This window comes from Hyaena hyaena, unplaced genomic scaffold (genome assembly GCF_003009895.1).
Source record: "Hyaena hyaena isolate Hyena2069 unplaced genomic scaffold, ASM300989v1 scaffold_42, whole genome shotgun sequence".
Lineage (NCBI taxonomy): Eukaryota > Metazoa > Chordata > Mammalia > Carnivora > Hyaenidae > Hyaena > Hyaena hyaena.
In genome coordinates, this window is record NW_024080674.1 from 996,706 (window position 1) to 1,013,743 (window position 17,038).

Here is a 17,038-nt window from a genome sequence, read left to right on the forward strand (position 1 = left end):
CGTTGGGCATACAGCTTTAAACAAAAGGCCGTTGAAATAACACTGGAAAAGTGCATGAAGAAGAAAACATAACTAGAGGAAATAAGAGCAGTGGAGAAGGAGGGCCGAGGAGGCCTCTTTGGGGAGGTGATATCTGAGCATCAACCTGAACATAATGACCCGAGAGAGGCAAGAGCCGAAGAGCAAAGAACTAATTTTGCGCAGTTAGGAAACAGCCAAAAGGTTAGCTCGCATGGATGGGGCTATATGAGTGACAGGGTGGTAGTAGGTGAATTTAGAGGCAGAAGTGCCAGAATTAAGCAAACTCCAGGAAAGCCTGGTCCCTACGGGGCCTTGTGTAATAGGCCACTGTTGACTATGATCAGTGGTTTCCAACTTTGGGCCATAGTGCCCGTGACGCTGGAAGCTGATGACTTTGCAAAGATGGGAAATTACTATAAAGATCCCACGATTTGGTATACACGCAAGAGCATGTCTGTCAAGTAAATAAATGCACCTCGTAGTTTGTATACCGCCAGCTTGGAAAGGTATTGGCAATGCTATTATAATTTCCAGAAATACAAACCCACTGCAAAAGCACTGGGGAATTTATAATTATGCATTTGCCATTATGTTTTTCTCAATCGATGAAAATGAAGAGCTCAACTCCGTCATGAGACTTTGAACTGTCTGGTGGGGGAGAAAAAAAGCACGCACAGCTACCTGGAAGAACAAACTGTAAGAATCTCCAGACCCTTTTATTAGTAACATTAGAGAAGATTCTGCTACAAGAAAATGCGTTGAGGCAAAAAGAGCACATGGTGGTTTAAGAAGAAAAGAAAATATTGTTATTACCATAGCAAGAATTTATTGAGTACCTACTACCAGAGAGGCATTGTTGTGTTTTCCTTTAAGTTACTAATCTGCTTTCCAAAACAGTTATGTAAAATAAGCATTACAATTCAAGGTATCTTTAACTTCAGAAATGTTCACTAAATTGACCGTGTTCACACAAGTGAGTGGAAGAGCGGAGGTAAAGATCTGTCCTAAGAGAAATGTGTCCGTTAGGTATGGCTGTGTGATATTATCACCCTGAAACCCAATGGCTCAAAACAATAAATATTTCTTATTGTTTATGGATCTATGGGTTTAGCCAAGGGGTTCTTCTCTTCACAGCTGAACACACTCATGCTTCTGTCGTCAGCCGTGGGTTGAGTAGGTAGTTCTACCCATGGAGAGGATGCTCTCTCACCTGTTGGGATATCTGCTGGCTGTAGACAGTCCATGGTGGCTTCTGCCGGGCTGGATGGCTGAGCTCTCTGCTCCAGGCAATCTCTCATCCTCCAGGAGAGCTGAGCCAGGCTTGTGCATATAGCGGTAGCAGCCTTCCAAAATACGCACAGGATAGGTGTGGCCTCCGGAGGCATAGACTGCTTATCACCACAGCATTTTGTTGGTCAAAGCAAGACATGAGGTTTCATTCTTTCTCATCCCAACTGAAATCTGGCCATGTGTAGCAACATGGATGGACCTTGAGGGTGTTATGCTGAGCGAAATAAGTCAGGCAGAGAAGGACAAATATCATATGTTTGCACGTATAGGAGGATTAGGAGGAACTTGACGGAGGAACAAGGGGGAGAAGAAGGGCGGAAATGGTGGGGGAAAGGGAGAGAGGCAAACCATGAGAGACTCTTGAATGCTGACAAAAACTGAGGACTGATGGATGTGGGGGGGAGGGGGGATGGGCATTGAGGAGGACACTTGTGGGGTTGAGCACTGAGTGTTATGTGGAAACTAATTTGACAATAAACTATTTGTAAAAAAAAAAAAAAAAAAAAAAAGACATGAGGGGGCGCCTGGGTAGCTCAGTCGGTTAAATGTCTGACTTTGACTCGGGTCATGATCTCGCAGTTCATTAGATTGAACCCTATATTGGTCCCTGCACAAGTAGGATTCTCTCTCTCTCTCTCTCTCTCTGCCCTTCCCCAACTTTTGTTCTCTCTCTTTCTTTCTCAAAATAAATAAGTAAATTTTTTAAAAAGCAAGACATGAATCCAACTGATATTCAAGGAGTGGCAAATAGACTACCCCGTGATGGAGGGCATCACCAAAATGATATTGCAGAGGGTATAGATATCAGGAGGGGTAAAGAGATAGAGCACTTTTCGGCAATCGGTCTGCCCAGACAAATAAAAACAAAATCAAACAAGCTATGTGTTATTAAAGAGCAGGTAATGAGACACACAGCTTGATCAGGAACCTCAAAACCAAGTCAGCCCCCCAACTTTGGAGAAATGTAGGTAGTTTCTTTTTTTTTTTTTTAAGTTTTTGTTTTAAGTTTATTTATTCTGAGAGAGAAAGAGTGAGCAGGGGCAGAGAAAGAGGGAGAGAGAATCCCAAGCAGGCCCTGTGTTATTCACACAGAGCCCACCACAGGGTTCAAACCCACGAACCGTGAGATCATGACCTGAACTGAAATCAAGAGCTGGAGTCTTAACCAACTGAGCCACCAGGGTGCCCCGGCACTTTCTTATACATACATTACACACATACCCACTCTATGGCCCAGCAATTCGATTCCCAGGCCTTTCCCCAAGGAAAATAAATGTGCCCTCCCAAAGAGTTACACAGATACATTCACTGGAGCCTTATTCACAGTAGCCAAAAACCAGAAGAGAAATTATAAATGTCCTCCAACAACAAATAGATACACAAAGCACTGTATGTCTACACTATGGCCCGGGAACAACTTCACAATGAACTAGGGGTACACAAAACAGAATGAATGAATCTCAAAAGCATTATAATATTGAAAGAAGCCAGACACAAGCGTATACATTCTGTCTGGTTCCATTTTTCTGAAGCTCTAGAACTGAGCTAGAAATCAAAACCACGGGGGCGGGCAGATTATTGCTGGAAAGAGGGCTGAGGGGGTGTCCAAGCACCATGGAAAGTTCTATACCAATTAGGACGGTGGTTACAAGGTTGTTACAAGGTGGTTTACATTTGTTGAAACTCATAAAACCATACTTAAAACCCTTACAATTTATTGTATGTGAATTGGACCCCGATTAATAATAATAAAGACAGGCTCCCAAAGGCTTTCAAAGAAAGGTCTGGAAGAACTGGCAGGTTTCACTCTGAGCGTGATGCTCTGTGAGTCACAGCATTAGATGACGGGGGCCCCTAGGGGAGCCCGTGATCTTCGATGTGTCCTTACCTGATCCTCCTACAATAGAAAGAAGGATAATTCACTTACAGTTTCAAGAGACACGCAGGAAACATCAACAAAATGTGCATGTAAATTCACTGCAGCTGGCTGGGGTTGTGCGGATTTACCCGCTTTATTCTCCCAGAAGTTTGCTGGCAGGAGGCTTGCAGGCCATCGCGGAGTCAGATGGCAGAAAGAAGAGGAAAGATCCACAGGGAGCCTTCTGGAGGAGTCAGACCTCCTGCAGAAAGTTGTGACTCAGGTTCCTGGTGTTTATGCTGCCAATAATTCCCATGGTCAGAGAATTGCTCAGAATGCATCTGGGAACTGATCCAGGGGACCAAGAAGACTTCTGTGTTCAGATTGAACGGTACCAGTGAAAATAAAATAAATCCTGGAGGAGAGCCATCATGCCACCCCTAGGCCAGGGGCGGGGGGTGGGGGGGTTCATGGAACACGGATCTTTGCTTTGGGAGCTGTTTTTTTTTTCCCCATTGATAACTCATCCTGTTTCAGAATGCAACGTTTTTTCTGTTAAGACAACATAGTCTATGTTATTTTTAAATGCCTCCAAAACCAACCGAGGCCCTGAGAACATGTTTTAATAATAGTATGCATGTTTTGAGCAGCCTATGTGCTTTAATTCTGGCTCAGTCTGCTCCAATCCCGTGACACAGATGCTATTGGCTCCAAGAAGATTGTGGCTCCCACTTGCTCACAGTGTGGCCTTTCCTCCTCTACGCGCTTTCAGAGTTGAACCAAGGGAGGTTTTTGAGTCGCCTGTAAGAAAACAGTTCGCGAGTTCCGTCCCCTTTTGCAAATCATCTAAAAATAATCTTCCCAGACTCTTAACTGAGCATCTTGCTTCCTCCTCCTGAACTTGGGTTTACAATTACTGGCCCCGAGTTATATGGCTTTATTTGTGGGTTGAATGGCAAGAAAGGAGAGACAGGCTGAACACGAACAAGAAGTATTCATGGCCCAGGAAGGCTTTGTTTCTCTCTGGTTCCGAAGGAGAAAAGTGGTGGGCGGGCTGAGTCACCGCTCACAGCAACGGAAGGAACGGTGACTCGGCCTCAGCCCTGCCTGCAGAAATTGCAAGATTTCACTTCCCTACAGTTTTCCAGCCACCATGTTAAATCGTTGTGGCTAATTTGGGTAGAACCGTTTTCCCAGTTTTGTTTGTATTAATTCCTGAACTTGTTTTGATCTTAGGGTCCCTTAAGAACTATAAATGTAACAAGAGATCTTATGTTGCTGTGCATTTATGTTGTAGAATGAAATTTATATGGTAACATTCTGAGTCTACAAGATTTTTTTTTTCTTTGAAACGGGTCTGAATATTCCCCATATTTCAGAAATCTGTCTCTCACCACTATTTCCTTTTAAGTGTGTAAATTTCTCGTACGTTTCCTAAAGAAACTCCAAAATCCCTAGTAGTCAAAGAAATGTAAATAAAAACCAAATATGATTTCTTCTGTTATATCTGCAAGATAGGTGTGTTTTAAGTTAAAAGCCCTGAGTTTCTTGGAAGAAACAAATATACCCATCTATACAATGCAGGTAAAATATAAATCAATACGACCTTTGATGGGAATGCAATTTGACGGCATGTATTGTGTGCCTTGAAAATATGGTAACTACAACTCCAACATTCATCTGCTAGGAATTTATCCTGAGTAAATAATATGGAAGAGGAAGGAATGGAGGGAGGGAGGGAGGGAAGGAAACAGAGAAAAAAATACAACCAGAAATTCTGACAATGGAAGATTGTTTAAATGTTCCCCACTAGAATATGATATGCCCTTTTAAAGGATGCTAGTGGAGAATATTGAACATCGTAATGGAAAAGTAGTCCCAAGTGTCAAAAGAAAAACATGGCCCATCTTTTCTAGAATATACATGTTTTTAAATGCACAGAAAAAAGACTGGATGGATTCATAATAAAATGTCAGCACTGGTAACTGCTAAATGGCAACATTAGCCACAACTTTATTTTCTTCTTTTTGTTTTCAGATTTTTTTTAATGTTTTATTTATTTCTAGGAGAGAGAGAGAGAGACAGCGTGAGCAGGGGAGGGTCAGAGAGAGAGGGAGTCACAGACTGAAAACAGGCTCCAGGCTCTGAACTATCAGCACAGAGCCCGACGCAGGGCTCGAACCCATGAACCGCGAGATCATGACCCAAGCGAAAGTCGGACGCTTAACTGACTAAGCCACCCAGGCGCCCCTGTTTTCAGATTTTTTTAATGCGCCACTGGGAATGCATATTAACTTCGAAGGTCAGCACGCTGAACAAACCCCAGCGTAAAACAAATCGCGGTGAAGTTCTCCACTGTGCCAGTTTCTCCGAATGACCTCGGAGAAGTTACTTGATCTTCCTGAATCTCTGTATCCTCATCGATAAAATGGGGTGAAGTTTATGCCTGCTTTTAAAACGCTGTATTAAATGAGATAACTTGCATCAAGGGACTCAGCGCGGAGACTGGCAAATATCCCGAGTTCAGTAAGCAGCATTTGCAATGAGCGAAGGCTGATAAAAATGTTTTCTTTTAATCAAGCATACGTTTAAGTAAACATTTCTCAGTCTTCTAAGTGTGCTCATCAAACATTTAGCTTCCGCTAGGAAGTTCTGCTCGAGGAGGAAAGAGAGAGGAATAAATGTCCCCTCATGTTTTCCACTGGCCTTGTAATCAATGCAAAGGTGTTTCTTTGGAGCTCTGGAAGTCACCGGAAGGCTTTATTGATCATAGACTGGCGGTTTGTTACCCGGGGCAATACTTCCTCCCAGGGGACCTCGGGCAATGTCTGCAGACATGTTAGCTTTCACAACAAGGTGTCCAGTGGGTAGACACTAGGGATGTTGCTGAGTATCCTGTAATGCGCAGACGGCCCCCGCGACACAGAATCCACCCCAGAGGTCAAGGGTGCCCAGCTGAGAACCTCCGGTCCTGGCCTTATAGCACACTACCTGACCGTTGAAGGAGTGTGTGACCAAGTGAGGCTCCTGCCCTATGATCCACCATATATGTCTGTGGGTAGAGCTGAAGTGAAAACCTTTCAGAAGCACCTGCTTAGCCCCACCCCCTCCCGCCACCCCACACCGACCGTGATTTTCCCCATTCAGCCCAGTCCATCTCAAGCCTCCTCTGCACAAAAATCTTAGGTTTGTTATCGGGGTTAAGGGACGAAGCACGTTTCTGTTGTTGTCTTTTGAGACAAAGAAAGACAAGCTCATAAGCAGCTCACGGAAACCCAGGGTGGTGAGTGGGAGGCAGTTTGAATTTTGGAGTCTGACCAATGTGAGTCAAAACTCAGTTTCCTTCACCTACTCCCTCTGTGATCCTGAATAAGAATTTTTTTTTTTTTTACTTCTTCAAAAAGTTAGTTTCCTTATCTGAAAAAAAAAAAAAAATGGAATCAACAGTATCGAGACCTCAGAGTTCCAAGAATTAGATGTAAAAGACATGCAAAACCCAGAACCCAGGGCCAGGCACACGGGGTGGGGGCGTGGGGGGCGTGGTAAGCCCTCAGGAAATGATGGCAATCACTATAAGTGAAGGGAAGAAGAGAAAAGAGGAAACACTCTTGGCAGTTATTTTATTAAGAGCTGATTTGGGGGGTGGGGGTAAGTCCCTCAGAACGTCCACCGGAGCCTAACACATTCAACCCATGAGCCCTTAGCGCAAGGAAAATCACAAACACTAGTTGTGAACAAACCTGTTTCTAAATTACAAGTGCTTCTCAGTGCCAAGAAAGGGATTCACAGGGCAGCATTGCCAAGAAATTGTTGATCAGATCAGAAGTAAATGTCACCAGTTCCCCAACATCACAACTCAGCTCCAAACCATCACAACTCAGCTCCAAACCACAAAGCAGAACACCTTCTCTGTAACTGGTGTGACAGGCTCCGTCCCAGCCTTCATGTGTAAAGAGAGCTCAGAGATGGTTTTTTCGAAGGAGACACCCATGAAAAGAAATAGAGGAGGCTAATAAATGCACTGTAATGCTCAGCTCATTAGTAAGGCAGCTACATCCACCGCACACCTCCAGGTGGGGGGAGAGGGGTGCTCACACCCCAGCCTATTGGGGCTGCACTCCCGGAATCGTGATGCTCACAGCTGGCATGACCCCACTCGGTATCCCTGCTTAGTAAACAGCATCAGCAATAATGGTAATTGAAGTGAGGACAAGAATTTGAAATACGTGTGTGTAAACTTATTTATTGCGTGTGAGAAAGAGAGACAGAGAGCACACACGCACAGGGGAGGGGCAGAGAGAGAAAGTGGGAAAGAGAGAGAGAATCCCAAGCAGGCTCTGTACTGCCAGCACAGAACCCGACACGGGGCTTGAACTCACAAACCGTGAGGTTGTGACCTGAGCCGAGATCAAGAGTCAGATGCTTTAATGGACGGAGCCACCCAGGCGCCCCAGTAGACCACACAACTCTTGATCTCAGGGTCATGAGTTCAAGCCCCACACTGGGCTTACTTAAAAAGAATATTTCGGGACCCCTGGGAGGCTTAGTAGGGTAAGCATCCAACTCTTGATCTTGGCTCAGGCATGATCTCCTGGTTCATGAGTTCGAGCCCCAAGTGGGGCTCTGAGCTGACAGTGTGGAGCCTGCTTGGGATCCTCTCTCTCAAAATAAATAAATTAATTTAAAAAAAGAAAAAGACTTGCATGCTCTATCGACTGAGCCAGCCAGGCACCCGTACTGTAATATGTGGCGGGATTTTTTTTTTTTTAACATTTATTCGTTTTTGAGAGAGAAGGTGACGGGGGCGGGGGCGCACAGAGAGAGAAGGACAAAGAGGGCTCTGCACTGACGGCACCGAGCCCGTGTCGGGCTCGAACTCACAAAGTGTGAGATCACGACCTGAGCTGAAGTCAGACACTCAGCCAACTAAGTCACCCGGGTGCCCCCCTGGTGGGATTTTTAACGTTTATTTATTTCTGAGAGACCAAGAGAGACAGCGTGTGAGCAGGGGAGGGCCAGAGAGAGAGACACACACACAGAATCTGAAGCAGGCTCCAGGCTCTGAGCTGTCAGCACAGAGCCCCATGCGGGGCTTGAACTCATAAACTGTGAGATTATGACCTGAGCCAGAGTCAGAAGCTTAGCCAACCGAGCCACCCAGATGCCCCAATATTTGGTGGGATTTTTTAAAATGACTTTACTGGTATGTACATAGCATACAGTAAACTGAGCATGTTTAAAATTTTTTTAATGTTTTTCAATTTATTTCTGAGAAAGAGAGAGAGAGACAGCGTGAGCAAGGGAGGGTCAGAGAGTGAGGGAGACACAGAATCTGAAGCAGGCTCCAGGCTCTGAGCTAGCTGTCAGCACAGAGCCCGACGCGGGGCTCGAACCCACGAACCACGAGATCATGACATGAGCCCAAGTCAGAGGCTCAACCGACTGAGCCACCCAGGCGCCCCATAAAATTGTCACTATTATGTTTTGTAAATTTAACCACGAACCGTGAGATCATGACCTGAGCCGAAGTTGGACGCTTAACCGACAGAGCCACCCAGGACCCCAAACTGAGCATGTTTAAAAGGTAAAACTTGCTATACTCTGTCCTGTGTACAGGGACACACGTGAAGCCATCATCATCAACCAATTTCTTTGTAATCCTTCCCTTCCCTCCAACTGCTCCATCGTCAGGAAACCAAATCTGCTTTCTTTAGCTACAGATTAGTGAGTACTTTATCTGGAGTTTTATATAAGTGGAATCAAATAGTATGTGCTCTTTTCTCTCTGGCACCTTTCAGCATAATGATTTTCAGATCCACCCATATTATCACATACACATTCCTTTTCATTGCCAAGTACTGTTCCATTGTGTGGATAGACCACAGTTTGCTTGTCCTTCATCAGTTGATGGGCATGTGGGTCATTTTCAGTGTAGGACTCTTGCAGTAAAAGCCACTATCAACATGTATGTATGCACAAGCCCAGTGACAGACGTGTATTTCCTCTTCTCTAGGGTAAACGCCTAAAGGTAAAATGGCTGGATCTTAGATTGGGTGTATGTTTAACATTGTAAGAAACTGGCAAACTGTTTTCCAAAGTGATTGTACCCTTTTTGCATTCCTATTGGTGGAGTATGAGTGTTTCAGTTCTACAGTTTTGCCAACCCTTGGTAAGGTCAGTATTTTACTTTTAACAGAGAAGATCGTAACTAATAAAGTAGTAGAACAATGAGAATATGTTTAACCGTAAAGCTGATAGAAGAAAGCCATCATTGTTAATTCCCAGGGTTGACAAGGGTATAGAGGAAAGTACTCTTGGTTTTGTTTGTTTGTTTGTTTGTTTGTTTGCTTTGAAAGAGAGAGACAGAGAGCAATCAGGGGAGGGGCAGAGAGAGAGAGAGATTGGCAGAGAGAGAATCCCAAGCAGAATCCTCACTGTCAGCACAAAGCCCGATAGGAGGCTTGAACTCACGAACGGTGAGATCATGACCTGAGCAGAAACCAAGAGCCAGATGCCTAACAGATGGAGCCCCCCAGGCGCCCTAGAAGGTACTCTTGTTACAGAGGGTAGAAATGAAAATCAGCATCATTTTCTGGGAGCCAGCGTGTATATCAGTGTCCACAGTGGCAGTGTGTATCAGATGCCTTGAAACCTCTCATTTTATTTTATTGAACAATTCCCCTTCTGAAGATGTATCCAGAAAGAGTAAGGCTGCTTGCAAGCACACACTGGAGCCCTGCTGTCTGTGGCAGAGGATTCTGCATCCGCTGGTTTTGTCCAGTGACAACCAGAACACTGAACAGGAGAGCTCAGAGCTGGCGGCCCACAGGCTGGACCCATCCTTCAGATCTGACTTCTTCGACCCTCAAAATGGTCTTAAATGATTGGCATTTCTTGCCAGTATTTCAAAATGAGGAGCTGTCACAGAAAAAATCTATTTTCCAGGGACTTTAAAAAAAATTTTGTTTTAATGTTTTATTTATTTTTGAAAGAGAGAGAGAGAGAGAGAGACAGCATGAGCAGGGGAGGGTCAGAGAGAGAGGGAGACACAGAATCCGAAACGGGCTCCAGGCTCTGAGCTGTCAGCACAGAACCCAACACAGGGCTCGAACCCACGAACTGTGAGATCATGGACGCTTAACCGACTGCGCCACCCAAGACTTCTCATTTGACAAATGAGAAGACTGGCCACACCCAGGACCCACATGAAAACAGAAAGCTGGGCGAGGTGACTTTCTGTGCCAACCTAACTCACAGTTTATCGCACAATCGTACAACTTTGTGCCTTGGCTTATCCCTCGTGCGTTGAGAGGCCCTTTGAAGGTAGACACTAGGATTTATTCTCTTCCTCCTGAGCCCACCCCAGCACCCAACACAAAGAACAAATATTGGTTGAAAAATGAATGACCAGGACACCTGGGGGGCTCAGTCAGTTAAGCGTCCGACTTCAGCTCAGGTCATGATCTCACCGTTCATGGGTTTGAGCCCCGCGTCAGGCTCTGTGCAAACAGCTCGGAGCCTGGAGCCTGCTTCGGATTCTGTCTCTCTCTCTCTCTCTCTCTCTGCCCCTCGTCTGCTCACACTGTCTCTCTGACTCTCTCAAAATTAAATAAATATTAAAAGGAAAGGAAAGGGAAGGACTGGAAATTACAATTGGCTTAAAGTGTGTAATTACTTGAAGCTAGGTCAACTTAGCTTCTGTCCAAAAGACAGAGGGACCGTGTTCTGCTGGTAACGGAGTCAGCAAGCCGCCGTCTGTCGTGTAGGTGAGTATGGAAATTAGTTGTCTTTGGAGCCCTTGTAACACCCACAGACAGTTTAAACCCACATACTATTTTTTTTTAATTTTGTTAATTCCTTTTTTTCCCCTTAAATAGTTTATTGTCAAGTTGGTTTCCATATAACACCCAGTGCTCATCCCAACAAGTGCCCTCCCCCATGCCCATCATCCCCCTTCCCCTCCCCCCGCCCCTATCAGCCCTCAGTTTGTTCTCAGCATTCAAGAGTCTCTCATGTAAACCCACATACTATTTGACCGGGTTATACCACTTAGAGGAATTCTCAGACAAATAACACTATTATACAGGCATTTCATAGCATTTTTTTAATTGAAGTATAATTAACATACAGTGTTATATTAGTTTCAGGTGTACAATAAGATGATTCAACAATTCGATAACATGACTCTAGCAATATTTTCTGTAGAAGCTGGAAACAATCTAGATGTCTCTCAACAGAGACTGAGTTCAGAAACGATCCGTCTATATCCGCGGCTCGAAAGGGTCTATTTGTACACATACAGAACAATCTCCAGGAAGTGAAAAAGACAAGATGATGTGAAATGTATTTATGCACAATTTGTTCATACAAAGGGGGTATGTGTGCAGGTGTTCGCGTGTGTGTGTACACTTGTATTTGCTCATCTACGCCTACAGCAAGATTTCTAAATCTCAGCACCACCGGCATTTGGGGCCAGACAATTCCTCACTATGGGAGGCTGTCGTAAGTGCATCATAAGCCCCCTGGCTTCCACCCTCCGCATGCCAGTGGCACCCCTGCCTCTGCCAGGGACAGCCACAACTGTCTCCAGATATTGTCAAGTGTCCTTGAGAGTTAAAATTGTCCCCAGTTGAGAACCACTGGCCTATAGAACATCTCTGGAAGAACATACTAGAAACCTGTAACTGTGGTGTTCTCTGAAGATGGACACAAGGAGACTGTGACCAACAGAGGAAGGGAAACTTCTTTTTTACCTGTTCCAACTTTTGACTTTTCAAACATAAATATAACAAAGGTTCTGCGTACATTCTTTTTTCTGGTGCCCTATACCTTCAAAATGGAAAGCACTTTTTACACATTGAAACATATTCGGTATACAACCTCGTGTAAGTTTAAGGTACACAACATTTCGACTTGATAAATGAATATACCGCGTGTACAATTGCCATTGTAGCGTTAGCTAACATCTCTATCATGTCCCATAATTAAGTCTTCTTTTTTGTGTGTGGGGGGAATAATTAAGACCCAGTCTCTTAGGAAGCTTGATGTTTATAAGTGTAGTTGTCTGTAATCACCACCCTGTGCATTAGACCTCCAGGATTTATTTCTCTGGCAGTTGCAAGTCTACAGCCACAAAGAACGTCTCTCCCATTCTGCCACACCCCCAGCCCCTGGTCATCATCGGTCTACTCTACAAACAGAACCCACTTAAGAAAATATAAAAAGTTCTAAGATACATTGGCAAAGAATTCCCTTGTGTCTTTTTAGTTCATCTTTTAAAAAAATTTTAATGTTTACTTATTTATTTTGAGACAGAGAGAGAATAAGTGGGGGAGAGGCAGGAAGAGAGAATCCCAGGCAGACTCCGAGCGGTCAGCACAGAGACTGACACAGGGTTCGTCCATCTCATGAACCATGAGATCATGACCTGAGCCAAAATCAAGAGTCAGATGCTTAACCGACTGAGTCACCAGGCGTCCATTCAGTCTAGTTCTAAAAATAACAGAATAGATCACGGATTATGTGATCTCCTCTGATTTGCCCCATTTGCCAAGTGGGAAATGGAGTCTCAGAAAGGAAAGGGTCCTAAACTCATCCAATCAGCGACCATTCTGCAGCTAGCACCCAGGTGCCCTGGGACCCAGCCCTCGCTGCCACTTTGGATTTGTCTCCACTGTGGAAAGCAGATCTTTCCAATGGATTAAAAACTCAAGGAGGTACTGCCTGGGACTCTGAGGTAAAACCACAGCTACTCCCACTCAGCAAGTGTTCATCTTTGCTTCAGGGCAGTTGAAGTTGGGCAGTGGGAGCTCCCATACAGTCCCAAGACCTGATGGGTGACTAGTTCCGGCTGAAAACGTTACATCTCATCTCAAGGGTTTGTTTTGTTTTTGAATCTCAAGTTTTTATTTATGAGAGGGACTACAGTCTCTGTTTACCTGCTGATTATGTTCTTGGGGTGAATTATCTATGAATCATAAGCAATATTTGTAAATGCTTCTACCCACAATCATGTCATCACAGAAACCCTACCAGAAAACTATGAAGAAACTTTGCAGATAAAGAAATAGTTTCAGGGAGGTGCATTCACTTACTTGCCCACCATCACACAGCTACTTCAATGCTGGAGCGAGGTTCAGAAAATATGATCAACTGAGCCTTTACTCTTCAAGACCCTTCATAGAAGTCTTACACTGTAAAAAATAAAAGTAATTCTCCAATCAAGGAGCTAAAATATTAATTAAGGGGCATGTGGGTAGCTCAGTTGTTTAAGCTTCCAACTTGGGCTCAGGTCATGATCTCCTGATCCACATGGGGCTCTGTGCTGACAACTCAGAGCCTGAAGCCTACTTCAGATTCTGTCTCCCTCTCTCTCTCTGCCCCTCTTCCACTCATTCTCTGTCTCTCTCTCTCTCTGTCTCAAAAGTAAAAATAGACATTAAAAAGAAAAAGAACATACCAGTGGAAGGTATTTTATCCAAGCACAGGTGTGCTGTTTCAAAGGGGCACATGCACCCCAATGTCTATAGCAGCGCTATCAACAACAGCCAAAGTATGGAAAGAGCCCAAACATCCATCAATGGATGAATGGATAAAGAAGATGCAGTGTATATATACAATGGATTACTTGGCAATCAAAAAGAATGAAATCTTGCATTTGCAACTACATGGATGGTACTAGAGGGTATTATGCTAAGTGAAATTAGTCAGAGAAAGACAAATATCATATGACTTCACTCATAGGAGGACTTTAAGATACAAAACAGATGAACATAAGGGAAGGGATGCAAAAATAATATAAAAACAGGGAGGGGGACAAAACATAAGAAACTCTTAAATACAGAGAGCAAACAGAGGGCCACTGTGGTGGGAGGGGGAATGGGCTACATGGGTGAGGGGCATTAAGGAATCTACTCCTGAAATCATTGTTGCACTAGATGCTAACTCACCTGGATGTCAATTAAAAAATAAATTATTTTGGGGGCGCCTGGGTGGCTCAGTCGGTTGAGCCTCCGACTTTGGCTCAGGTCATGATCTCACGGTTCGTGGGTTCGAGCCCCGCGTCTGGCTCTGTGCTGACAGCTCAGAGCCTGGAGCCTGTTTCGGATTCTGTGCCTCCCTTTCTCTCTGCCCCTACTCTGCTCATGCTCTCTCTCTGTCTCAAAAATAAATAAAGTATAAAAATAAATAAATTATTTTAAAAAAAAGAACATACTAGTGAACAAGATAAGACAGCATAGCACGTAGCATCATACCAGACATATAATGAATGCTACATAACTGTTGGCCATTTTGATGAGCCACGGGTCTTCAAATATTTTTTTAAAAATAGCATGGTACCGAAGATAGTTTAAATTGGTAGTATGCGGCGAGATGAACCCATCCGCCTGTATTATGTGGCTGCATCAAGTTTTTTTTAAATATTTGGGTTGGTTTCTGGTATTTCCAAATGGGGACGTTTCACATGAAGAATCTAACGTGTGGCCTCTGTTGGAAAACTGGCGTCTCTGGGCTGGGGTTGTGGAGCCACCGCCCATCTAAGAGCGCGGGAGTCCGCTCTGTTTCCCACAGGCCCTTTACCCGCCTGAAGTGAGGCCTGCGGGCTTCCCATTTCTCACTGGTGGAGAAGACAGAAGGTTCTGGATGGAAAGGAGCAGTCTCAGCTCTTTGCTTTGCTGCCTCCTCGCTGGGTGACCCAGAGCAAAGGATTCTACCTTTGAGTCTATCTCCCGGGAACTGTGGTGGCAAATAAAATAATCCGTCTAAAACCATTTAGCTCAGGGCCTCAGGCACGGACAGTTGTCAATAAAGGTTAGTTCTTTGTGTCATAAGGGTTTGGAAGCAGAGTAATGGGCCCATAAAGGTGTCCACCTCCTAACCCCGTAAACTGCGCACCTGGTCCCTTGTGTGGCTAAAGAGATGCTGCAGGCGTGATTAAGTGAAGGGCTTTTATTTCTTTCTTTATTTTGCTTCCAGAAGGCTTTGTTTCTTTTTTAATGTTTATTTTCATTTATTTTGAGAGAGAGGGAGAGAGAGAGTGAGCAGGGGAGGGACAGGAAGAAAGAGGGAGACAGAATCCCCATGGGGCTTGAACTCACCAACCGTGAGATCATGGCCTGAGCTGAAATCAAGAGTCAAACGCCTAACCCCAGGCGCCCCAAGTTAAGGATTTTTAAATGGAGAGATGATCTTTGATGATCCAGGTGCGTCCAGTGTAACCACAGGGCCCTTGCGAGTGAGAGAGGGAGGCAGGGGGTCAGTGTCAGAGGAGGAGTGAGACCAGAGGGGTTGGGGGGGGTGTCCTCTGCAGACGGAGGAAGGGGCCGCCAGTCCAAGAATGCACTTGGTCTCTAGAAGCAGGAAAAGCCAAGGAAGTGGGGGGTCTCCCCTACAGCCTGCAGAGGCACCCAGTTCTGCCAACACCTTGGCCTTAGCCCAGTAAGGTTTTCTTTTGGGGTTTCTGGCCTCTGGAATCATAAAAGAATACATTTGTTCTGTTTTAAGTCACTAATTTTGTGGCCATTTCTTACAGCAGCAAAAGGAAATCCTACACGACTCTGTCTCATCCTCACTGCAGTTCCATACGGTATGTCTACTGTCTGCATCCGACAGAAGAAGTGGGCTCGGGAAAGGTGAAGAACATGCCCCCAAGTAGAAAGCGGCAGAGCCCAGAGTTAAATCCAGGTCCTCCTGAAACCCGCGTCCAACCCAAGTGATTCCCAGTTCTCTTGTCGACCAGCTTCTACTTGAACGATCCCAGAAACAGAAACATCCTGCCTTCCGGAGGCTGCTCTTTCAACGGCTGGACAGGATTTACCGTTATATCTTCTGCACACTGAGCTACTCTCTGCTGCACTTGGAAAGAGTGAAGACATTTTTAGTTACAAATGCAGAAACCCAGTGCACCTAGCGTATGAAAGAAGGGGAAATTCATAACAAGGACATAGGATGGCTCGTGAAGCCCATGTCCAGGAAGGCAGTTAGGCTTTAGGAAGAACTGAAAACAAGAAATGGGAAGCTGGGGAGAATCCGGCCCTCTGTCTTCTACCTCTGCTTCTCAGCATTGCTGCCTCATTCTTTTCTCTCTGTAGATTGATTTTCTCGGCTACTCCATTGTCACGGTGGCAAATGGCGGCTCAGGTGCCCCAGATTTACACACTACAGACCCAGTTCTATGGACAGATTGCCTGGTGGGACCTGAAGGTGAATCTCAAATTCCCCAGAGAGAGAATCCAATGGCCCTGGCTCCCAGCAGGCATCCATCCTTGTCCAATCAGCTGTCAACGGGAAGGCAAGATTGTGATGAACAAACATGGCTGCCAGGGACTCACCTCACTTGCAACTGTGGGCTTGGGGTGTGACGGGGAGGGGTGGAGACACTGTGAACTGAGCAGATACCCTCAAAATTGAGTACCTCCCATTTATTTCCCTAAGGCTTGCCAAAAAACACAATAAAGATAGTCAAGCAGCTTCAGAGCTTTTGAAAAGCTCTTTCTTCCCTTGTGGTCATCTTTCCTGGGAACCATCTGTAGAACCTTCAGGCATTTCCTCATTATGACGGTTCCCAGATTACTCAACAACCTGACTATTCCCCCAGCTCCCCCCCTCCCGCCCCCAGCCTACACAACTCCGGCAACATCTCCATTCAAATGTGTGATTTGTCTCCATAACTAACTTCCCTCCTTCAAATGTAGGCTGTCCAGCTCATTTCAATTGTGTTCTTGCTTTACCTTCCTTGAACCCACAAGGCATATACTGACTCCGTTAATGCAGGCTAAGACTCTTTCCTTGGCAGCTGGATACATCTGGCTCAAATTGAGCTTGTGGCCAGCTAGAAGCCCCAGATCTACTTCCCAGGAACTGCTGTCT